Raw genomic sequence first — 25,574 nt, forward strand, 5'->3', positions numbered from 1 at the left:
ATTTTCTGATCCAATGTTGCTTAACATATAAATCATCCTCAAACATCAACCTATCAAGTGTCAATAATATTCAAGCATCAAATTAAGTATCAATCATATTCCAGCATTAATCTAACAAATATTGTACATCAAACATCAACTCAGTAAGTATCATATTCAAGCATCAAAGTAACAAGTATCGGTCGACAACCATCAAAAGTGTCAATTATCTTGAAGCATCACAATCAGAATTTTCCATTTTCTTGAACATGTACTGTGTCAAAGAATTTCCGAGTAGCAGTTGTCGACGAATTTCAACCTTCACGAGCACAACCCTTTGAACTGTCTCGTTCATTACGAGGACAGTTTCCAACCGTCCAAATATTTCCATCGATTCCAGCCGCCTGTTAGCCAACAATTCGATCAAAAAAAAAAGAGGGATAGAAAGGAAATTCGAAAAACAGCGTAACTCAATCTCTCTCAAAACGAAACGCGTCCACGCAGCGAAACGTTCAACAAGCCGCGTTCCCGTTTTTGCTAAAAATTCCCGGCCGGGTCTGGGCTTCAATGCGTTCATCTATTTTTCATTCCGACCCGTTCGGGACCCGGTTCGCTTGCTGACAATCGGGTGATCACAGCTTTTCAGATGGCCTGGAAAAAAAAGGCTCGAATCGGTCCGGCCGAAGAATTGTGCGCGGCGCACCGAAAATATTCAATGGACGAAAAAAAACGGAGAACAAAAAAAGAAAAAACAGGACCGGTGATTACACGATCGCATCATTGTGAACGAGGTTTCGATCTTTACAAATTTCATGAAACAATGGCCGAGCCCCGGAGACCGTGGATTTTCCACTTTGACGTCAGTTTTGACCAAATATTTGCCGAACGAAATGGAAGTCGCATGGTCAGCCGGTGGGCATTGATCGATTCTTTGGTTCCTATTCCTACCAACGTTTACGGCTATCCCCCTTTTCCAGCTTCCGGTTGGCAAGATGCGGAAGTATATCGATGGTTATTGGAACGATAACATTGGCAGATATTTTTGGAACTGGATGTACGATTCGCCGATAGTTCTGCTTGCGATGCAGAGGTACAGGTGGACGTGTGACTATCGATATGGTTGTTGATCAATGTTAATCATATTGGAGTGTTAATGATAACATCATATAGTGATATTATCGTTTAATATTATGCATATAGTGATATTATCGTATGTAATATAGTGATAATATGTTAACACGGATGGACGATGTTGCTGTTGTAACTAAGACCACATATCATCAAAACAAATTTCTATTTTGTTAAATATTTTAATATTCGAATATCTCAAATTCCACTTGTTTCTAAATTTCTTAGAATCTGAACTTATTAAATTTCCAAATTTTTTAGTTTTTGAATTTTTATGCATATATTAAAATATTAGAACTCTCATATTCCTAAAATTTTCGTATTTACAAATTTACAAATTTACAAATTTCTAAAATTTTTAATTTCAATATTACCAAATTTTGAAATTTTCAGATCCTCAAATTTTTGAATCTGTAAATCTCGAAATCTTCAAGCTTTTAAATTCTCATTTTTCTATACCTCACAATTTTAAAATCCTTAAATTTTTTAATTTCTGAATTCACATATTTTAAAATTGTTAAATGTGCATATTTTCAAATTTCGAAATTTCCAAAATTTGGAATCATAATATTTCCAAATTTTCAAGTCCTTAAATTCCCAAATTCCCAAATTTTCCCGAATTCAATTTGCAAATTGAATCATTTTATATTTCCGTGTATGTTTCTACATTTCATAATTATAATATTTATTCTTTTGAAATTCTAAATTGTCAAATGTGCTATTTATATACTTTCAAATCATCAAATTTAAATATTTTTAAATCTGGAAGTTCAAAATTTGAAATTGGTCCATAGAAAGTTCTATATTTCTAAATTTCTGTATTTAAAAATTTATTAATTCCAAATTATTAAATTAATAAATTTCAAGTCACAGAATTTGTAAATTTATAAATTTGAAAATTTTATAATTTGAAACATAATATACTTGACCTTCATATTTTGTCTATGTATAAAAACCATTATGGTATTTTTATACTATTCTATCAAACTTTTGATTTATGTGCAACCTATACTATGTCTGATATATCAATAAATACATTTAAAAACAAAAGAAATTCAAAATATCATTTATGTAGAATGCTGTGAAAGACAAGGATGAACGTAACCTAAAAATCAAGACCCTATAATTTGCTAATTACTACTTTCTTTATTAAAAGATTTCAGTTATTCATATTTCTAAAATTCATTTTTCTTACTATACATTAATACTTTTTAGTTACATAACAAATTCCTTCGAGCATAAAATTAACGTAAAAATAATGCACGTATTTTATGTTAAATACTATTCTTTTCATTACATATTGTTTTCAATTGTTCAGTTCCCTCAAATACATCTTTCTTACTACGCACTGAGACATTTAAGAGTCACGTAACAAATTCCTTTGAGGATAAACCTAACCTAAAAGTAATGCTCCTATTATGAGCAAAGTACTGTCTTCAGCATTAAAAGAAAATTACAGCTATTTTGGTAAGATGTATCTTTCGTATCACATTATAACTCTTCTTAGAGCTAACAAACTGTTTTAAAGATAAATCTAACCTAAAAATTGCTCCTATTTTGCACAAAATACAGTTTTTTTTATTAAAAGCTGATTTGAGTAGATTATTTTCATAAAGTTTATCTGTTATATTCCACATTAACACTTCTTAGAGCTACTAATAAATTATTTTGTATAAATTGTGTTAAGAATAATCCTAACCTAAAAATGATGGCCTCATTATATGGTAACGTGAAATGGGGTAAGTGCAGACTGGTTTTCGTAAAGTTGATATTTAAACGTAAGCATTTTCAGTCTTCTATGCAAATACTTAACGCTGTCGATATCGAACGCTTTGCACAATTACTACTATTTAATTAATATTATTTAGGACCTTAATCTTCCTTGCACATTTTGATTTCGATAGGAAATTGTTTAAAATGTCAACTACTCTGCACTTTCCTCGAAAATGGATAAAACCGTAGCTTGAAGTTAAATACTTTGAAACTTTATTTTATGTGCAATGGGGCAAGAGCAGAATTATTAACAAATCTGTTATAAAGTACTTTTTACTGCATTATGCGAGTACTCTATACTGCAAACAAGGTACTCTTAGCTGAAATATAAAAGGGGATACAGTGAAACAAAACAAGGAAATAAACATACTAAATGAAGAAATTTCACTCAGATTGTAATAGAAATAGCCTTGCCCCATATACCAACTTACTCCACTTCACATTATGTACTATTTTCATCGTTAAAAGATGATTTCAATTCATCATTTCGTATGAAATTATCGTCTTTGACATGTACTGACACTATTAGTGTTATATGTAATAAATTTCGTCAAGGTTAAACCTAACCCAAAAATAACGCTTCCATTATGTACAACTCGTAAGTACTATTCTTTTTATTAAAAAATTAATTCAGTCGATCAATTTTCTGAAATTCCTTCTTTTAACCCTGCAGTAATACATTTTCGATTCACATAATAAATTCCTTTTCCGTTTATACAATTTTCTCTATCAATTTTCAGTCGGGGAATCGAATTATTTGACGATGCCGTAAAGATTCCGAAAGAACGTCGAAATGTGTCTTCAGAGACACTGGAACCGTGCGAATTTAAATTCACCACGGTGATCTCGGCGAAGTTGCCTAGGTAGTCGAAAGTTGGTCCCCGAAACGGGAGCAAATCCGTGAGTCGGGATGCGTAGTCGAGAAGCGGCAAACAGGAACAATGCCGCGACCGAGTCGCTTGTCCCTAGTCGAAAGAACAGAGAGGTAGCTTTTCACGGCATCGGGAAAGCGGAAAACTAGCTAACGACTCGACAATTCGCCCTTATTCGCCAATCTTGGTCCTGGTTGCCCGGGCACGCTGTTTAGCCGAGCGTGTCGGCCATGACTGGGGTGCGACATGAATAACCGAGTAGTTGAATTCTGCTTGTCGCGGCTCTATAATATTATCAGAGCATTGTCCTCGACTAATTAACTGTACTAATGCAATCCTTGCTGATTATGCATTCTCTTCGCCAGTTCTGGTACCTCAACTTTCGTAACAGACGTCTACAGGACTTCTCGTGGAACTCTAAGATGATGTTCGGAGCACGATTTTGTTCGGATTAATCATATTGATGAAGCTTATGCGATATGCATGTCATATTTCAGATCGACATTTTGTGTTCAGCAGAAATGTTTTACAGGATGTTTCAGGTAATTAGAATATCTTGATATAAGAATATTAAGTGAAGTAATAAATAAATTATTTATTCTTGTATGAAGGTTATAATATTATATGTTAGGTTGTATTAATGATTATATGTTATGTTATGAAATGTTTATGATAATGATTATGAAATATATGTTATGAAATGTGGCAAACTGTAAAATACATGATGAGTTATTAAAGACAAAAAATTAGTATATAGATGATAAATTATTAAGCACTTCTAGTTATTAAATAGATTGTAAGTCAATATACAGGGCGTTGCATTTAAATTAACATTGTACAAAATCTTGAAGACGTGTGATTTAAGATAAACAAACTGTTGCATGTCTTTTAATATTTCGAGTGGGGAGTGAAATGGCATTACTAATTTTTTAATGCATGGTCTTCAACTTTATTTCAAGCTCATCTTGTCTTTTTTTATAGTAAATCCATATTTTTTATTCTGGAATCATAATCTGTGTTAAAAAATGCGCGTCTTTTGTTTGATGCATTGTTGTGCTACTAATTAATTAACTCACTAATTCGTTGCTACATTAAACGATTAATTATAAACATTGAAATAATGCTAAATAGTTAGTAATAAATTTACTTTGTAATAGAACCACCCCACTTCAATAATCCTTCTGCAATATAGATAATCAGAATTGTTGCAATATAAAAGTATTAACATACGATTTTGAGAAGTGATAATCATGGTTTATTTCGAAGATAAAATTACAGAAGTTCTCCGTTGATCCTTTGCACTCCATCAATGACCCATTCAGTTTAACATAACAATTTGAAATAAATATTTAGTAACTAAATCGACAGTGTCATGCATACGATACAGACTTAATAAAATGGGCAACAATGGCAATTAAAAGTAGAAAAATAATAATCAGAATAATTCATGAAATTTTGCAATGAGAGTTTTGCAATTGTTACTCACCAGTTACAACAATGCATTCGAGTGTAAAAGGTTAGTTGTATCATATTCATAATCGAATAAATAAAAATTAAGTATTAGACCAAACTAACTATGTGAACCTAACTTTAGCTAAAATAAGCAAGGTTAGTTATCTGAAAAAAAATATGATTTAAGCCCAAATAGATCATCTTTTTTTTGCATATTACCTAAAAAAATGTTCTTATTACATGTAACTGTTTAAATCTACATTCAATATTCAATCTACGACCTACAAAAAATCACAAGTGTCCACAAGTATTAATGCAAAATGATGTCAACACTAGATTTACAGAACTTGTCAAAATGATGGATCTCAGATTTCTTACTTCAACTTTCGAAAATTAAGCAGTTAAACAATTACTCTATAAGCTAATAGCATCCATTGTTTAATTAATTTTATAATTCAGATTTAGTCTGCGAATACAAGTGGCCTATAAATGTCCAGACTAATACAAGTGGCCATTAAATGTCCGTAAGTCTAGGGTTAATAGAGGCGATCGTAAATTTCCGTATAATCAAAATTATGATCATCCCGTAAGTTTGTAATCCTCAGCAAACTTCAAAGGACACAAAGCTATTTCTTTGAGAAGAACAAATCGATTATCGATAGCTGGTCCCCGAACGAAATTTCCTTGTCTCGTGAGCGGTTAAGTAGGAAAAAGATGTATTCAGTGTGGCAACACTTTCCCATCCACATGGTCGTTGTGTTGTTGCCGTGCTATGGATCCAATGAATTCCACGGCTTTCCAATTCCGTTCTTAGAAATGGAGTTTGGATGGAGTTGATGAGGTTTCCTCTGGAAAATACACACTCGAGTCGCCGCGCTACGGAGAGGATGGGGTTGGTCGTTCTCAAACTTTCTTCTTTTTTTTTCTTCGCGGGGGAATGTATCTCGGGGGCAAGAGTGGTACGAGTCAAGGGGTTTGGTCAGCGGCAGAGATGGACCAGGCGATTCTATTGGTCAGATGTGATGCGCATGAGCCGTGGGGGTGAATGAGAAACGACGGCAACTTGCAATATAACCTGAAGAAAGACTCGATCGGAGTCAGGTCACGTAATGTTCCTCCACCTCTTCGGGCTCTACTTTATAACTTCTATTAATCCTTTCGCATCGGGGCTTAGGTTGCCCTAATGAAAAATCCCTTCTCCAACGTCCAACGTCCCTGGCCGTTTCCATTTTTCCGTGTCCACGTGTATGGAGGACTTTAGTTGCTATAGATGTTCGATTATTCCTGATATTTTCAACTTACAACAGGAAATATATATACAAATAACAAATGTTCACATGAAATTTTCAATTTCTATTTCGGAATCTTTCAAAGCGACAGCGAGATTTAATTTTGATATTTGGAAAATTGAAAATAAATTAATTTGGAGTTTGATATTTGTGAACTGAGTCAGGTTCAGAAGTTTGGAAATATTGAATTTCGTGTTATTAAATTTGAAAATTTATAAATTTTTAGAAAGAATTAGTGTTGTTAGTAGGCAAGTTTAATATGAAGATAAAATATTGATATAAATATGGCGTCACTATTTTTAATTCTTCAAATTCGATTCTTTAAAAATTTGCTGATTCTGAAATCTTGAAATTTGGAAGCTTAATAATGCAAGAAATTGAGGTTTGGAATTTGAGAATTTAATTCTGATACACAGAAGGAATTTAATTCTTAAAAATGCGGAGCGTAAGAAGAGTTCCAAAATTTAGTAAAACGAGTTCAAAAACTCGGTAAGAAGAGGTCAAAAATAAAATGAAATATTTCAATTGCAAAAACTCGTTTTTACTAAAGGTGTATATTTGACCCGCGTATCACTTTATTTGTCACTTTCAATGAAATTAAATATGGCTGATCACCTATACGTACATGGTCGCTAACCAGTACTGCTATAGAATAGCAGAATAGTGAAATAATAGTCGAATAGCTTATTGAAATAGGAGATTATTAGAATAGTACAACAAGTAAAATAGCAATACTACAGTAGTATAGTAATAACGGTACGATTAATAATAGTATATTAAGGAGTAATGTAATTGTGAATTAATGAAAGAACAAAATAAATAAACCTTAGAATAGCAAAATAGTAGAGTAGTAAATTGTGTAAATAATAATATAACTATATAGTAGAATAGTAGTATAATAGTATAGTAGTATAGTAGCATAGCAGTATAGCAGCATAGTAGCATAGTAGCATAGGAGTATATCAGTATAGTAGTATAGTAGTATAGTAGTATAGTAGTACAGTAGTACTGCAGTATAGTAATATAGAAAAATAGCAGAATAGTAGAATAGTAGAATTGTAGAATTGTAAAGTAAAAAGGTGACAATGCAACAATGCAACAGAATAGAACAATGGTACAATAGTAAAACTATCCAATAATAGAATGAGAAGATAATAGGGTAGTATATTATTGGATCAGTCGAATGTATAATAGTAGTTCAGTTAAACAAGTAACAAAGCAACAGAATAGAAAAACAGTACAATAATAAAATTGTCCAACAACAGAACAAGAAGATAACAGGATAGCATAATAGTGCGCCAGTGGAATAGTAGTACAGTGAGACAATGGTTCAAAAAATAGTAAAACATTGAATAGTAAGATAGTGAAATAGTCGCAGAGTGAAATATTGATGTAGTGCAATAATATAACAATAAAACAATGAAACATTAGACTAATAAAATCATACAATAGTAATAGATCGGTATAGTAGGGTAGTCGAATAGTAGTATACTAAGAAAATAACATAGCAGAATAAAATAATCAAACAGTGGAAGAGTAGAATATAAAATAACAATAGCTACAACAGTGTAATAATAAAATACGAATATTCGAATTGCAGAACAATACAATTATAAGACAGTGAAACAGTATCTAGCAGTATTCCAATAACTATTTATTTCACCAATATCTCCAACTCTAAACACCCTCTAACGCCATAACTCGAAACAAACCACATCATTCATAAACTAAATATAATTACCGAAAAAAGATGTGTCCCGTAATAAAAATTCCACTCTAACAAAACTACCCAAGCAGAAACATGGACTACAGTGTGGTCAAAGGGTCGATTCTCGCAGCAACACAACAGCGGTTGTTCGAGGTTGTTCTATCCTCAAAATCGCATCCAATATGTCCATCTTTTAGCGCGACGTACGCGAGCCGGCCGCCGGCGCAAACAGATCAATGCTCCGCGTTCCAATATAAACAGTATTATTGAAACAAAGCGGGAGGCGGGAGGTGTATAGTCGGACGAAGTTGGCTGTTGGGGCAAAGGGGGGTGCAGGGTTGCCCAGGAGGATGAGGGTTGATGTTTCTGCCGGGCTGCGGAGAATGAACGAGGGGAGAAGAGTTATGTTGCCGCGATATTGTACTGCGCGGCACGAGGCGAACCTCGTGCAAGGGGGTGGGCTTTCCTGTTGGACCCCCTTGCTTCCTTTCAACCCCCTCATCCACAAACGGTTCGATCCTTTCCCCAGACAGCCTCGCGAAAACTCTGCTGTCGATGCTGTATTATGTGTCAGGAACCAGGGCTCTTTGATGCACGTACACGACCGCTACGGTGGTGGTGGTTTATGGTGTTTTCGACGGAGAAAACGGGGTGGCGAGTGATTGCTGCGTCCCGTACGGACAGGAGAGGCTGCTGGCTTGTGGCTATTAATTTTTCGAGCTTTCACCATCTACTTGACTACTGTTTACCTGAAAGTAGGGTAAAAATTGGACGATCGTTTTACATTAGTATAGTGCATGTCCTGGTGCTGAGACGATTAGTAGTTTGGACAACTGCAAAGTCTTTCATACCAAAACAATGTAAAGTTGTAACCAAATAATTGAAATTATTGGAAAGAGTAAAATTTTTGCTTTCACGTAAAGTAAGAATTTGTGAAAGAAAAATATATAGTTGAAATTTGAGACTGTTTATATGATCCAGAAAATAAACATTTATGAGGTGTTTTAGTCATAAATTATTATTGCCCCAAATATTAAATACGTATTAAACAAATATGTAAATATTATTAAAACTTCATACAAAATTATAATTTTGTAAATACATATTTTCTTTACTTTAGAATAAGTAAATAATATAAAAATTTGTCAAAAGTTGTGCATCACTCCACTTACTTTGGTACCTTTGGTAACAAGAAAAGAACAGTAATAGACGGAGGAAAAACGATCAGCTTAGCAATTATTCTCCAAAACAGACATTCCCGAATTGGCCTGATCAAAGTGAAAGTTTTCCAGTCCATCTGGGATCAGGATGGACAGGACGGTGCAACACGAAGCAGCCAGTCAACCAGGTTCGGTGTCCGGAGGGTGGGTGGCTGGCTGGACGCAGTCAGCTTGGTGTGAAATTAGCGCAGATGTCGCGGTGACGGCTCATGGTGCAGCTTCTCTGTTCATTTTCCAGGAGACTGGATCGGAAAGGGGACGCAATTCCTGCGAGTTTGGATTTTCAGTCGCCGGCATTAAATGGTCGTTGACCCAATTAATCCTGCCCGAGGAGTTGCCCAAGGAAATGTAATTCTCTTGTATTATTATTGTTAATCGCTAAGACGTTGCTCGCGACAGTTTGCCCATAATGGAGTGGGATAATCACGCAGAAATCACTTAATTTAAGATTCAATAAGACGTCTACTTGATTTGTTACGATATCTGTCGATTTAAGTTGCTTAATTTTGGACCATGACATTCGATATGTACTAGTAATGTAGTAATATAGGCTCAGAAATGATGTGTTATGTTCAATATTAAAATTGTGAATACATGACAATAATCATTAAATTCTTAATTATGAGTCACACACTTTGTTTATATACAAATATTACATTCAGCTGAAATACGCTTCAATGATTCAAAGTATATTATTAACACTTTAACGACCGCACGTTTACACAGTCAAATGTCGCCAGGGGCCGGCAGTATTTTTGGAGAATTAATTTAAAAGAACTTTATTGAATTCACGAAAAAGTTAACATAAAACAAAAAACGACAACAATTTAACAACAAATTTAATATTTCGTAGAGCGCCGACATTTGCTCCATAATTTACATGGTACACCACTGTAGTGTAAAATATAAAATTAAAAATAGGCAATAATTACCTAAAATCAAAGACGTGGCAATGAAATACGAAGCCAATAGCAATATATACACTTGTTTACTTTCATAAATTATCACACAGAAAGTGTGGCACTGGACAACAACCTTCGGCGGTAGCATCACACACATGTTGTGTGAGCGGTCGTGAACGGTTGTTCCGGCTATCACACACGTGTTGTGTGAGCGGCCGTTAAAGTGTTAATCAATACATAGTAAGATAAAGGTTCCAGTAGTTGGCACTTTAAGGAATTTTTTGTTTATTTGTTCACATAGCTCAGGCTAAGTTCACTTTATGACAAATTTATAATTAGCAGTCGCTGCACAAACTGTTCTTCTATTATATTACAACAAGTATTCATTCCTGATGCGGTTGTAAATTGTTTTCTTTTTTTCTTCTAAACGTAAAATTTGATTCAATAGTTGACACCCAGTGAAAACAAAAAATTTAGTAGTTGACATCCTTTTGTTTCAGTAGTTGACATAGAGAGAAAATCCAATTAATGAACTAGTCTTGATAATGTGTGAATACAGAATTTTTTTTGAACATTTCAAAAAGATTATTCTTGTGTAAGTTTACAAAAAAATATTTAATAATTAAGGGTTAATATGAAGAGTTAATAATAAATGTTTAATATGAAGAGATCGAACACTTCTCATATCGGAAGTATCCTCATATCAGTTTTTTATTGCATTTTCTTCTGCATCAGTCAATACTCTGGCTGGGCTCAATTTTCTTTCAGTTGGATGTTTGCCTTCAATCTTGTACTTTACAGTTATCCTCAGAACGTTAAATTTCCTAGCTGCAGTTTTATACGGAGTTTTATGGAGCCGGACATCTTCTACAGCTGCTTGGATAGTCTCTTCTGTAATTATACAGAAATTTCTGAAGTTACCCTTCGTAAGAGGCATCTCAAAATTGACAGAGGAACAAAGTCAGTAGTTGACACATAGTAATTTAATAGTTGACACCCCTTGTCAACTACTGAATAATAGACCATTACAAGTTTTAGTAGTTGACACGGAATGTATGTAGACAATTTAGCATTGTTTGTTGCCAATTTTAATAAATAAACCTCTTTCTAAGTTTCAAACAACATAAACGAATGCTTCTTATGCTCACAATGATTAAATAATACACACTTGCAATACTTACATTTTAACCAAATCCTTAGCAGTTAATATAAGAAAACACTGAAAAATCGTAAGAGCCGTAGACAAGTTTGATTAATCAGTTGCTATTACATTTTTAAATGGCGGATATGCACAATACTTCGTAATAAGCCACTGAAGCGTGACAGTATACAGATTAATAATGTTTGATGCATTCCAACTTGTGGTTTCCTTATTTACTTACTTTTTTCGAAAAAGTGTCAAATACTGGTACAGTGTCAACTACTGGTGCTCTTACCTTATTTGCCGAAATACGTTTGGACGTGTTTATACTAATATCATTGCGAAAGCGATATTGGCAACACAATATTATTTTTAGAACTCTGATTGGTTTCTCTTGTCACGCAACTCAGAAGGTATCAAAGAGTTGAGCAAATATTAATAAGTCGAAAGGGTTGTTACGTCAATCTTTCTTCACTCTTTCCCTTATTGCTCAGAAAAACCCTTTCAGATGTTTTCCATCAGGAATTGTACTTCTTTTGTCATTGTTACGAATATTTCGTCAATATTAATATTATCTGCCTTCAAATATTTAGTAGCTATAAATATCATTGTAAACGATTTCAGAGCAAAGAAAATATTAGTCAAAAATTTTATCTTAATTATTTATTTTTATTATCATTACTGTTTTCATACCTTGTCATACCTTTTTTCATACTTGAAATTAATTGATCAACAGTCACATTTTTAGATTTGAATATGACTTAAATAAAAATTATAAGCTAGCTGCAATAAGATCGAAAAAAATCGTTAGAGTCTAATACCAAGTTATTAAATTGGCAGTCATTTTCAGTATGAAACGTTACCATAAAATATTTACGAGGCACTTGCAGTTCGAGTAAAAACACAAGTCGGCCGGGTACTAAAGAAAATTAAAAACCTTCGCTTCAAAACGGAAGAGCAATGTAATCAACAAAACAGGATCCTTTATCTTGATTGAAACCCAGCATTGGCTCTCCACATAATGCAAAAATCCAATTCACCAAGTGCCAGATCGATCCTCTAACGGCGGCCATATTTTCGAATATAAACGTTGAAGAGGCGTCGACCGCCATTGTGTAAAAAAAGTCATCTCGTTTTGAACGTAGGATATCGTGTTTCTTGATCGCTGGAGGGTTGGAACCCTCGTTGCTGAGCCTCGCATCTTCTCGACTCCGCCTTGACTGCCGCTTTGATCAGCCCACAACCCCAAACACCCACTATTATGGACAATCAATCCAAAAAATGGACCCGAGCCACCCCAGAAGCTGACCACCGTAGCATGATTATGGGACCCTCCGCGGCAGACCCTCTTGGGATGATCACCTCTAGCTGGAGGAACGTTTGCTTTCCTAAGTAAATCGGTTAACGGTTTCCCTCTGGTTCGGTTCGCTGCTCGTTCAAGAATAAGGGGGACCATTTTCTTGGTGGTTCGTGGATTTTACTGTTATTTCGTAAAACATCTTATCAGTCCAGGATGGTTCAAGCTTCAGATATAGAATGGGTATAAAAGATGATACTATGCGCAGCACCTTTAATGTTGAAGACCTAGACTGTTAAATTTTGTACGGATAGTACAGGAAATTTAAATCGGGCGAATCTGATATGAAATATTCTCACATATGCGTGTTTAATTTTAAGTTTAAAATAAAATGATAAAGATAGATAAATCGAGGATGGAACGTAAAGTTGTATGTAGGTGAGTTGCTTGTTTTTATAGAAACCAACTCGCTTTACTTCACAACCTGATTAGACTTTTCTTGACCTCTTACCGGCTGAGGATGCAAATGTAAAAGGTCTGATAGTTTTCCTGTGATTTTCAGGTAATTTTAGGGGAAGGAGCGATTCTATGGAAAAATGTCGTATCTTGCACCGTTTGGCCTGTGAATTTGTCTATGTAAATCAGTCGGTCAGTCAGTGGGAAGGGAGTTTTGCAGTACTTGCATACATGATTTAAGAAAATCATGCGGACACCTGTAATTTAAAGTAGGAAATTCGAGGACCGTTATATTAGAACGGTTTGGTAGTTTTAGTCTTAATTTCATGTGAATTTCTAATAAGTAAGAACATATTTATGTCGTTAATTTTTGGTGTTACAAATATTAGTTTTCGAAGCATTTATAATACATCAATTTTACAAGATTGAACAATTGAAATAAAGGTAATGTATTAAAGTGATAACTGTAGAAGTATTTTATGAATGTATTATAAAAATGGTTATTATAAATAGGTTACAATAAAATTACTAACTATTTATTAGAAATGAATTAAACACGAATGTGTTGTAAATATATTACCGTGATGTGGTTCGATAATTAAAAACAACCCCCCTGAAGCATGATTTAGGAATTAGGGGATTGCTCGAACAACACGGAATATAAAAAGGGAAGTTAATAGTAGAAGATATCGAAATTAGAGAAATAACTGCATAATAAGGAATGGGGAATGGTTTCAGTTTGTACAGGAGTTTCCGTAAGCGTTGCTTGGAGTAAGCTACTGAGTAGTAGATATTACTACTCAGTAGTAATTATAGTAAAATATATTTATACGAATGTATTATAAATAAAACTTTTATCATTATTTTTTATGTAAATGTCTATCTAGGCTATCACGTGTATAATAAGTAAATCAAACTTATGATATCTATTTTTGTATAGTTATTATCGGATTTAGTACAAGAGAAGAGCCATACAAACAGCATATGATAATAAATGTTAATAGGAATAATGGAAAAATAGTAATGTGGTAGCCCCATAGAATAATACTATAGAGGAATAATAAATTAATAAAATATTAGTATAGCAGAATACTAGAATAGTAGTATAGTAACACAGTGTAATAATAGAATCCTGTGATAAACGAATTGTATAGTATAGTAAAATAGTAGACAATAATGGAGTAGTGTAGTAGAATACTAGAGTACTAGTCTAGTAGCATAGTGAAATAAAAGACTGCGGAAGTAATTGCATTATAAAATGTTATACATAATAATGCAACAATCAGTAGTAGATAATAGTAGAATAGTAAAATATTATTATATAGTAATATTATATAGTGATGGAATAGGAAAATAGTGAAATAGTGCGGTACTAGAGAAATAAAATTTTATTATAATATAACACAATAATTGGATAGTGAATAGTAATATAATAGTATAATAGAATAATAGAATAGTGAAATAATAAATAATATAATGGTAAAATGGAGGAATGATGAAGTCGCAGAATAATTAAATATCAAAACATTAAAATAGCGGGAAAGCCAAATAAGAGAATAATAGAGAAACAATATAGTAGGAAGCAAAACTAGTGAAATAGTGGGTAATCAGAACAATAAAATAGCAGAATAATATAATAGTGATGTAGAAGAATAATTAAGTAGTGGAATAGAGCACTAGTAAAACAGTAAAATAGTAGAATGACGTAATAGGAGAATAGCAAGACAGTGGAATAGTAAAATATTGCAATACTATTATAGCATAAAAGAATATTGGAATTTTAGGAAGATGATATTCCTAATTAATAATTTTAATAAAATAATGGATAATAGAATAGTAAAATAGTGGATTAATGTAATTGCTGCGAAATAGAATGCTAGACTGTTTTATTAAAATAGTATGATGTGATATACCGAAAAACTGAAATAGTGTATTAGCATAGTTATATAGCGGTATAGTAGTATATTGGCATAATTGTATACATAATAGTGCAGATGTGTAATAGTATTGTTGTATAACAGTACAGAGTATAGTAGTACAGTTGTATATGTATTTGTGTAGTAGTACAGCTGCATAGTAGTATAGTACTATAATAGAATAGTGGAATACTTGTACAACATAATAATAGAATTGTGTAGTAGCGAAATAATGAAATTATATACTTAAAGAGTACCTAGTTCCACAGTAACAGAATAGTGCAACAGTAGGATATTGGACTAGAAACGTAAGAGAATAGTAGAACAACAGAGTAGTGGTATTGCAAAATAGCAAGACAGTTGAATAGTGTAATACTGAAATAGTAAAATAAAAAGCTACTGAAATATTACAAAAATTAAATGGCGAATGAAATACAAGAATTGCAGCATAATATGATATTTATAATGTAACACAAGACTGGTGGAATAGTGAAATAGCAAACTGAAATAGTAAACTATTACGATATTAAAATACTAAATCGTAAATCAATTACTATAGTAACGAAATATTAAAATAGTAGTTAAATAGTAACAGTCAGGAATAGTAGTGTATTATTGTATTAACAATACACTAGTAGAATATTGAAACAACGAAACAGAGAAATAGTAAAACTGATATCACGAAACTTGAAATAGTTTTAACTATTATATTGTTCAAATTCACAATTTTCAATACAAAACCAAATCGGTACTAAACAATTCACATCACCGCCTCAAACAATCATTCTACAAAGAAACAATCATTACAAACTCCCATCAAAGCGTCCATTTCCCCGGCTAAAACATTTCATTCGTCGTCGCAGACGTTCCCCAACAAAATTCCCGCAAGTCTCTTAAAACTGTTTCTGGAGGAACCTAACCTCTAAACAGAAGCCGTCGAAACGAAAACCCAGTCACGATTGTTATTGCAAAAGCGGTACGGCCGTCTTTCGTTTCGGCTGTAACAAGAATGACCGCATTATTCAGGACGCGTTTGGAGCAACATGGCAACGGCAGAAGCAAGGGGTGCACACAAGAGGGTGGTTCGGGGTGGGTGGGGGTGGGTGGTGAGCAATCTTCTTGCCGCGTCTCTGCAGCCAACAATCCGCGTCGATAAATAAAGGATTGGCTGCTCCTCGGTCAATATTGATTTTTAAATTGACCGCCGAGCGAATCCGCGCCCTCCCCTTCGTCCCTCCCTCGAGTACGGGGTTGGCCGGTAGAATCTATCCTCGATCAGAAGGGTGTACACGTATTTGTACGCGTTTGTTTGTACCGGCTCGTCCGTGTCCTCTCCCTTTCTCTCTCCGAACCTCTTCCGCTGTCCCTGTTTCTCGTCTGTCGCCGTCTCGTTTCCTCCCTCACCCCCTAACGTTCACTTCCGGCGGGTGCGCGAGCGCACACGTATTTGGGGGATAGAAATTCAGTCGGGCATCGGTCGCCGGTATACACGGAATTTGATTATAAATAAATGCGAGCGGCACCGAAGCCCAGCCAACCATCTAGCACGGTGTACACGGCGAGGGTGGGTCAGGGGGGTGGGTGGCTGGGTGGCGGTCCACTCCGTTGCATCCATAATGCAGAGACACGGTATGTTTGCGTTCCCCTAAACAGCCCCCGTGTGTGTTCCCAGATACTTGATGCTCGGTTTGTCCGCAGGAATCGGCTTGGGCACCCTTCGAAATTCTGCGATCGCTGGATACCACCCCCCGCTGGATCATCTCCCACCCGTTTCATCCCCTCTTATCGTTCACGGGGATTTTGTTTTGAATTTTCAACACGGCGCAACGTTCTTGGATTTTAAGGTTTGGAAATTTTATTTATACCATTGTCCGTAAGTCATGGGACACCTTTTGGGTTACATTTGATTGTATTGCAACTTTAGATATTTTTTACACTCTGTAGGGGTGATAATTTTAGATTTACGTAAAATAACGTTCATAAACTCATTGGTAGAATATGTTGAAATTTTTTATTTCAAATATAAAAAAAGAAGAGGTTGATATGATGTCGGTCGCCATTTTGGAAAGTGTTTCTTATTTATTTAATAATATCAAGGTTACCAGCTTGACTTTTGTGTTCGTCTAATGATGGTTTTGATTAGTCAAGGATAGTCTTGAATAATACTGTGAAGTGAATGAAGGTAGGTTAAATCAGATGAGATGAGCTAGATTAGGTCAGCTTAGGTTAGGGTTAGGTTAAATTAATAAAGTTCTTAATATGTTATCAAGATTTTCAAGCTATGTAATGCTATGAAGATTTAGTCGGAGACTAGAATTGGCTTAAGATAGTTAGGTTATTTTATGCTTAAATTAAGTTAGATTAGTTTACGGTTAAGTGACTGCTGAGTCAGGTAAGGTAGGGTAAGGTTTGGTTAGAATTATGTTAGAACGGGGTTAAATCAGTTTAGAATTGTTTATAGTACTAGTTTATTGTTTATAGTACTATTAGACTAGTTTAGAAATAGATTAAGCTAGGTTCGAGATAGAATTATACCAAGGTTAGATTAACTTATGGTTAGTCTTTGTTAAATTGGGATAGTTTAAATATGAGTTAAGTTGAATCAGAATAGAGTTAGATTTGCGTTAGATTGGGTTAGGCTCATTTAGAAGTAAGCTAGGCTAGTTTAACGAGTCATTAGAATAGAGTTAGACCAACGTTAAATTAGTTTTTGCTAATTTATGTTTAGACAAGGATAGTTTAAATTCAGGTTAGGCTAGTTTAACGTTGGCGTAGTATACGTTGAGATCAGGGTTAGATTAGTTTGGATGGAGTTTGGAGTTACTTTTGGTTGCGTTAAGTTATGGTAGTTTTTGATTAAGTCAAGCTAACGTGATGTTATATCAGGATATATTTATATGAGAGTTATGTTAAAATTAAGTGAGATTTCATTTGTTTATGATTATATTTAATTTGGATAGAAATGTTTACACAAGAGTACATAGTGTGTACTGTCATATAGTAATGTCTGTCACAAAATCCTGTTGTATAAATAGCATTTACAGGTAATATTGATATCAAACATCAATAGAGCAGCTTATATGTATCATTTTAGTTATTATACAGCAGTTAATATAGTTATTTTTATTTTAACTTGTAATCGTCAATTGCTGTATAATGTCAACATATCGTTAACACAATTGCAAATGTTTGTCATCCTTCCAAGTAATAATAGTTTTTATAATAACTGATGGTTTAAGATATCAGGCATACATATATTATATCAAACTAACATTATATCTATTAATAACATGTTTATATATTTTATGTTAGCTATTCTATAATTACGAGTGCTTATCTATAACTGACAATAACTCAGCTTCATTTGAAAGTTGCTATTAAATTTTCATATAAAATCCACACTCCATGCAAAAGTGTATAAAGCATCATCGCTTATCAAACGATTCGCGGTGGTCGCTTTTAATATCGGAATTGACTTTGGTGTCGCGAAGTTTCCCCTCGGAAATTTCAAGGCTGGGGAGGACAACCCGATTATCACGGGCATTCACCGAGAGATGGCGCCGAGGGAACCGCACGTGGGGGCGATTAAAGATTCTTTGATGTTCTCTAAAATGTTCCCGTTGAAAGGCGACCGTGTCCCGAGCAATTCCGGCAGGTGAGGAGGCCGTAGGATTTCTCGCACGCAGGGGGATCGTACGGTTCATTTAATTGTGGGAATCCGAACCTTACCGGGGAAACTTCTGAAGCCGCTTAATAACTTGGGAAATCCTTATGTACACCTTCGTGTTGCCCAGGGACCGCACAAATTGAAATTAAGACACCGCATCCGGTTAGGCGAGTGTCGGCAAGATTCCGTGGAATTCGGCATCCTTCGAAAATTCGATGAGTCCTGTAGACTCGATCTTAAATGGATTCTTTGAGCATTCATTTGGAAATGTTTTACGGATTAAGCATTGTTTTCAACAGTTCTTTAGAGCATAGTCAAAAAGTTCAGATCATTCAAGATTACTATTTTTTAGTATTTTATTTTATCTTAGTACATTATTACAATGTCCTAATATTTTTCTACCTGTTTATCTACTAACTTATTAACTAATTAGTCTATTAGTCTATTAGTCTATTAGCATACTAACCTACAAGTTTGTCTACCAGTCTACTAGATTACTAGCCTGCTGGTCTATTTGCTTGTTTATCTATGTCTCTACTTGCCTACAATTCCAATAGATTACTATTTTATCATTTTAGCCACTTCCATTGTTTTTATCATTTTACTATTTTAAATTGTACTACTTCAATACTTCACCATACTGCTATTATATTCAATTATTTCGCTATATTACTACAAGATATCATTACAATTCTATTAACTATTTCACTACTTCATTATTTTACTGTTTCACTATTTTGTTGAAACAGATGGATATTTGCACTAGTGATATATAAACAACACACATATGTATAAGTTATCAATATGTGTACATAAAATATATTGATAGTTAAAATTTGTTATCAAATTTTACCAGAATTACGAAAGATGCTCTGAGTGAATAGGAAACTAAAACGTTATTTATTTATGTTTTGTTTTTTTCGTATAACACATCGTTGGGAGGTATACATACTGGTGGCGCCTCTAGAGGTAAAAATTTTAGTCAGTTTCAACTTTGTTGACATCGTAATTTATCACTGAGTTTATAAAAATACGTAATACATTTAGCAAAGACAAAGATATGTAAATATTTAAGAAGGTAAAAAATAAATATTCTTTCAGGATGGTCAAAAAATGAATAAATATTTATCACGTTGGGTGAAAAATGTAAATACTTAGTACTGCAGACAAAAATATTTATCAAAAAATGGGTTAATATTTACCGAGACAGACAAAGTGTAAATATTTTGCAAGGTAAATAAAGAATACGCGGACGCTTAACAAGACAAGAGATATGTAAACATTTAGTAAGATATACAAAAAGTATGTAAACATTCAGCAATACACATATAACAGAAATACATATGTAAGCATTCGATAAGACTTATTAAAAACATGAAATAGTTAGAAGACAATGAACGAAGATAAAAATCCCTGAAGTTATGTTAAGAAAATAAAATATGACGTATGTCAGTACCGATCACGTAAGAGCAACCAAACCGCTGTCCAATATAAACGTCATTGTAGCAATTTCAGATTTTCTTACTTAAAGCTCATAACTCCACATCAGGTATCGAAGTATCACTTGAAAGTCTACGAAGTATCACTTTTCGTGGGCATGAAAAGATTCGTAGCTTTTGAAATTCGTCAGGGTAACGAAATCGAAATGCTGACAGAAGGCGTTGAGAAAGAGTTGGCGCCTTTTGAAACTCGTCACGGGTCCAGTTTTCAGATAACGTAGCATTGTTGCGGCCCTGTCGTCGTAGGATGGGGTGCGTCAGGCAGGAAGAGGGTCGAGGAGGAGCAGACGGCGGCTGAGGAGGCGGCAGAAGAGGGCGATGGAGAGAATAAGAGCACGTATACATCGAAGGGTGGCAGAGGGTAACTGAGGGGGGTGAGAATAGCACGCGCACACAGAAATTCATCCCTGAGAATCGAGGCTGTGTGTCCACTAGTATGGCGGCTGGCCGCTCAATGCACCCTCCACCCTCGACGCTGACCGACGCCGGGCGTCGCGGCGGCCGGCCCCTACACGCCCGTTGCCATAGAAACGCGCTGTCATTAAAGCATCGCCTTATCATAACCGACGCGCAGCCTTTCTCTCTCTCTCTCCCTCCTCTCGCCCCTCCGTAGCCGCCATCTTTACACCCTCTCAGCCCTCTATGGACACCGGCCGGGGATCTGTCGGCTCCGAACCCTCCCTCTCCATCGGAAGGCTTCTCTTTCCAATCTTCGTCGTCCTCGCTGCGTGTGTGTGCCGCTTGCGGCTAGTGGTCACGCGCGCGATGACGAAGTGGTGAGGAGGAGAGGAGGGAGTTCTTGCGCCCTTCGTACGCGTCCTCGCACCCACTCCAGCAGGACCACTCAGACTGGAAGACTGGATGTGAGGATTAGTTGTCTTTGATGAGTTCCTACGGGGGTGGGATCCTTCGATGAAACGATGCACCACGCTGAGTAAAAGGATGGATTCTTTTTATAAATATTTTATGTTCTCTGGAATCTGCGAGAGTCGCTCTCATGAAGATATTGAAATTGAAACACTTCGATCGTTTTTTACTGTTTAGGAGTGTTTTATGGAGCATCTATTTGTGGAGTTGGGTTGCACGCAAGTGGTGGTGGGATGACCATACATATTATATGTATGCATGGGTACACAGGATCTTTAATACTAAAGCTACCGACATATAATGTGTACTTAATTTGAAATTAAAAATGAAGTTAAAAAATAAATAAACAAACGACGAAACATAAATTAATATACACATTTATTCTTACCTTGATGAAAATTAATGTTGATTTTAAGGAATGTATTTTAACAAAGTGTGTACCTTATAATAAGAAACTTGTAGAGCGATCATTTGACCGGTTTGGTAGTTTTAGTATTAAACTCTTTATCGCCAACGTATATACAAAATAGGAAAAATGTGTTAAGTCAAGGTAAGATTTTAATACAGTTAACATAGTTGTTTTAAAATAGGGTATTAAACATTAATAAAGCACAAAATAACTGTGCTGCTCTGTTTGTCGATGACACATACAGTGTGTCTGTTTTGTACTCAAAGCTTCGTGAGCATATTTTATAAATAAAAATAATAAAAAAATTGTATACAAAACCCTTAAACGTCTTATTGAAAGATAATGAGGAATATACGGAATGATAATGGATGATTTTTTCTTCTATGCTACATACGAATAATTGTCGACTTTATCCTTTTTACAACTTCGAGAATCTACGTGCATATACATGTACACACATTTGTAATTTTATTTATAGAATATGGTAGCGCAGTTATAACATAGGTTTACTAAACGTAAGACGGACTAAACCGAAACACTCTGTATGTGATGTCGAATAATAAAGTAGTCATTTCGTAATTTTGTTATAACCTTTCATTGAGTTAACACTCTTTCTTTTGTCTTTATGAATGATAATAAATTTGGACTGTAGAAAATTGTGGCAGCTTGTATCTAGTTGGGGAGTCAAGAATATTGAGAAGATAACTGGCTATAGAAACTACAGGGTGTTTCAATAAAATGTGTATCCATTGTTAAATATCAAATGGTGTATATATTCATTTTTGAAGCGAAGTTTAGAATATTAAAAAGATGGCTGGCTATAGAAATAAAAGGAATATGCATTTTTGCAGTTCAGAGTTTGTTCAGTTTTCGTCCTTTGTTGGTTAATGAGATTTGTTATCGAATTCTTAATCTACACTTCTTATTTATATTTTTAACAATATTCATTGAGAACTGAAAATTAAAAGTAAATAATACGTCAATTGGTATTGAAAAGTAGAACTAATTATTATGTTAATTTGAATTGAAAATTAATAGCAATAAATATTTTAATTTAAATAACAAGTTTGAATATTATTTTAATTTCAATTACAAATTAATAAATCAGATATTCATAGATACTTACGATACATGTATACTGTACACATTTAGAATACCCTATATAGGGGTGTCCCAAAAATCGTAGAGCAAATGATTTGATGAATCGTAGAGCGATTCTACAAGCAACATTAAATGAAATAAATAATAATTTATTTTCTTGTATTCTTCTTCATTTATCAGCATAATAAGTTTCAATATTCTACAATATACATATCAAAAATATATTTACGGCTAAACATAATTTTAACAACTTTTTGATTAATTTAGTAATGTTTGAACGTGTCAAATCAATAAATATAAATATTAGTGCTGTTAAAATATTTTATTAACTATTACCGTTCATGATATTGTTAATATGTATACATATACATACAGTTAATATATAAATATACTAATGTAATTGAGAATATGATAAATACATAATAAAGTACTATTATCGCAAAAGGCACTAATTAATAATAGTATTTTTGTAATATTAAGAATTGCATTCATTAATGTATAATATCTATTAATTGCTCAATTAAACAAGGAATTGAAGTAGCCTTAATTTTTGTATCTTCACGAAAAATTTGCAAATTCAATTTTCTTAACAAGAAACTTTCTTCTTTCTTTTCTTTTCAGACTTATGTCAGTATGTGAAATATCCCATCGCTTGTACCAAAATTTTAAGGACACTCTGTACACGTACTCATACAGATTGATCATTTGCCGAATTTTTCATAAAAATTTCTGTACAAATAAATTAAAAGTCGCAAATTTATTTGTCAGTCTAGTAATATCAACCATATCAAATGTAATATCAATCCCAATACTTAAACTTAATTTTTGGGAATTTTTAAAAATGAAAGTATGTTAATAATATGATACTTTCTAAACACTAAGCAGTATATAGTGTTCAAAAACAATTGTACAAATTTTATTGAAAAAATAGTCAACTTGAAGTAAAGAAACTACCCCTATAATGCTCATATACTTCCTTTCAAATAATCCTTTCAGTTAAATGAAAAAAAAAACTGGGCAACACTTTCAACATCAATTAATTATTCTCAATACTCGATTCGATTCGCAGATCTCGATTATTCCCGCGATATTGCCGCGATAAATCAAAGATTCCGGTTACTCGTTTCAGCCCGTCTCGGCTGTAGGGGTTGTACTTTTGAAACTGTGGCACGATTCCATTAATCAGCGCCATCGTGGTCCCCATATTATATGGAATAAAATTAATGAGATACACAGAAACGCACTCGACTTCCGGCTCCACAGTTCTGAAACTCTCTTTGCTTGAATGTTATGGGCGATGAATGGAGGGGCACGGTTCTCCGCGCGTCGATGAATTTCAATACGTGTTTAAGGTGTACTTATGCGATTTATTTATGTATTTCCTATGGCAACATTTGCAAACGATCATAAGTTTCGAGTGGATTGATTCATCTAGAGGGTTTCGTTCGTCATTAATTCTTCGGCCTCGTTGAGAGATTTCAATCTCATTGTTTTTAAATGAACAAGTTTCGAATGAAGTCATTATAAAAATTTCAAAGTGTACTAAGGAAATTTTAAAATGTGGAAAAATAGAATTAAATCTTTTTTTCTTATTTTTGCGATGTGGTTGTGAACATAGATAACTCTGGTACTTAATTTTATATTTTATTTTGAAATTCATATAAAATTGAAATATAAAATAAATCCTAATCTTAGTATTTATGCTCATGTACACAGTAAAAGAATCTACTTTTTTGAAAGGTGCAGTAATTCGTTCAAATATAGTTCGTAGTTTGACTATCGCTTAGGACTTTACCTCCATAAAAAACAATGCACATTATTAACTGCAAAATGTTTATAATTTTAAACATCGCTTCGAAGCATGATGGAAGATTAATCATAACAAGTTGCTAATCATAATAGAGCTAATTTAAAGCAAATTTCATTTGAACTAACTGTAAACAAATCCAAGAACAACTTGTCACTTTCATTAATCTCACATATTAATATAAAAAAATCATCTAATGTTACCAAATATAAGTAAAGGTATTAATATTTAAGTAATTAAACAGTTCTTCTCGAATCATGAGAGTATGTTCTAAAACGACAAAATTCTAATCGGATTTCATGTACGTCTCTACACTAGCAGAGAAATGTGCATATGTGTGTGCATGTGGGTGTGTCGTTTCAGAACGTATTTGTCCACACGACGGTCTTACCCTCTGCCCTGAACCTCCGACCCCAGGACCTCTCCCCTCTTAATTCTCTCCTCCGTTAGCGAGGTCGGAAGGCTTCGCGGCCCTCTACGAAATAACGAGACTCATTAATCCAATTAACCAGTAAATAATGGGATAGCATTTTCGTATTTACGAGAGAATAGTCGGAACCGGCTGGTAATGGAGTTTTGAGCTGACTATCAATATATTCTTGCCGGCCGCGGGAGAACAAAGTGCGGGTCACTCGCTCACTTAGTTAACCCCTAGCGGCCGGGGGTTGCAGCCCCGGGGACATCAATTTCGTTTCCTTCTTGGCCCGGGGAAATCTGATTTTCGGCCAGCTTCTTTTCAACACGATTTCCACGTCTGGAGACATCCAGTTCAAATAAAAGTTCATTGAAAAATTGGATGCAGTCTACTTCTTGTAAAATCTAGAGTCTGCAGTATATAGATTCATTACGATTGCCATTTTGTATTTCATAAGTTGTCTTTTTTATTCGATAATTTTTTAATAAACAACTTTGTTTAATAACTATGTTTTATTGATTGTGGTTTTATTATCATACTTAAATGAGAAAGTGGTATGTACATTAATGACGAAATAGTTTTAATCCACTTATGTTTATTATTTTATGTCATGTTTATGTTTTATGTTTATCCACTTATGTTATGTTTATTATCAGTTTCATACGTGACGTTTTTG

The 25,574-nt window shown here is 34.1% G+C and overlaps 1 long non-coding RNA gene across 1 annotated transcript in view; it reads left to right on the plus strand.

Moving 5' to 3' along the window:
- Positions 1-16,629: 16,629 nt before the first annotated feature.
- The window catches only part of LOC143265971 (uncharacterized), a 359,864-nt gene continuing 350,919 nt past the window's right edge, over positions 16,630-25,574 (plus strand). Inside the window, exons 1-2 of the long non-coding RNA XR_013040808.1 lie at positions 16,630-16,762; positions 16,832-16,977. This is a non-coding gene — a long non-coding RNA (uncharacterized LOC143265971). The remainder of the gene's footprint in view (positions 16,763-16,831; positions 16,978-25,574) is intronic.

Source organism: Megachile rotundata, chromosome 16, assembly GCF_050947335.1.
Source record: "Megachile rotundata isolate GNS110a chromosome 16, iyMegRotu1, whole genome shotgun sequence".
Taxonomy (NCBI): domain Eukaryota; kingdom Metazoa; phylum Arthropoda; class Insecta; order Hymenoptera; family Megachilidae; genus Megachile; species Megachile rotundata.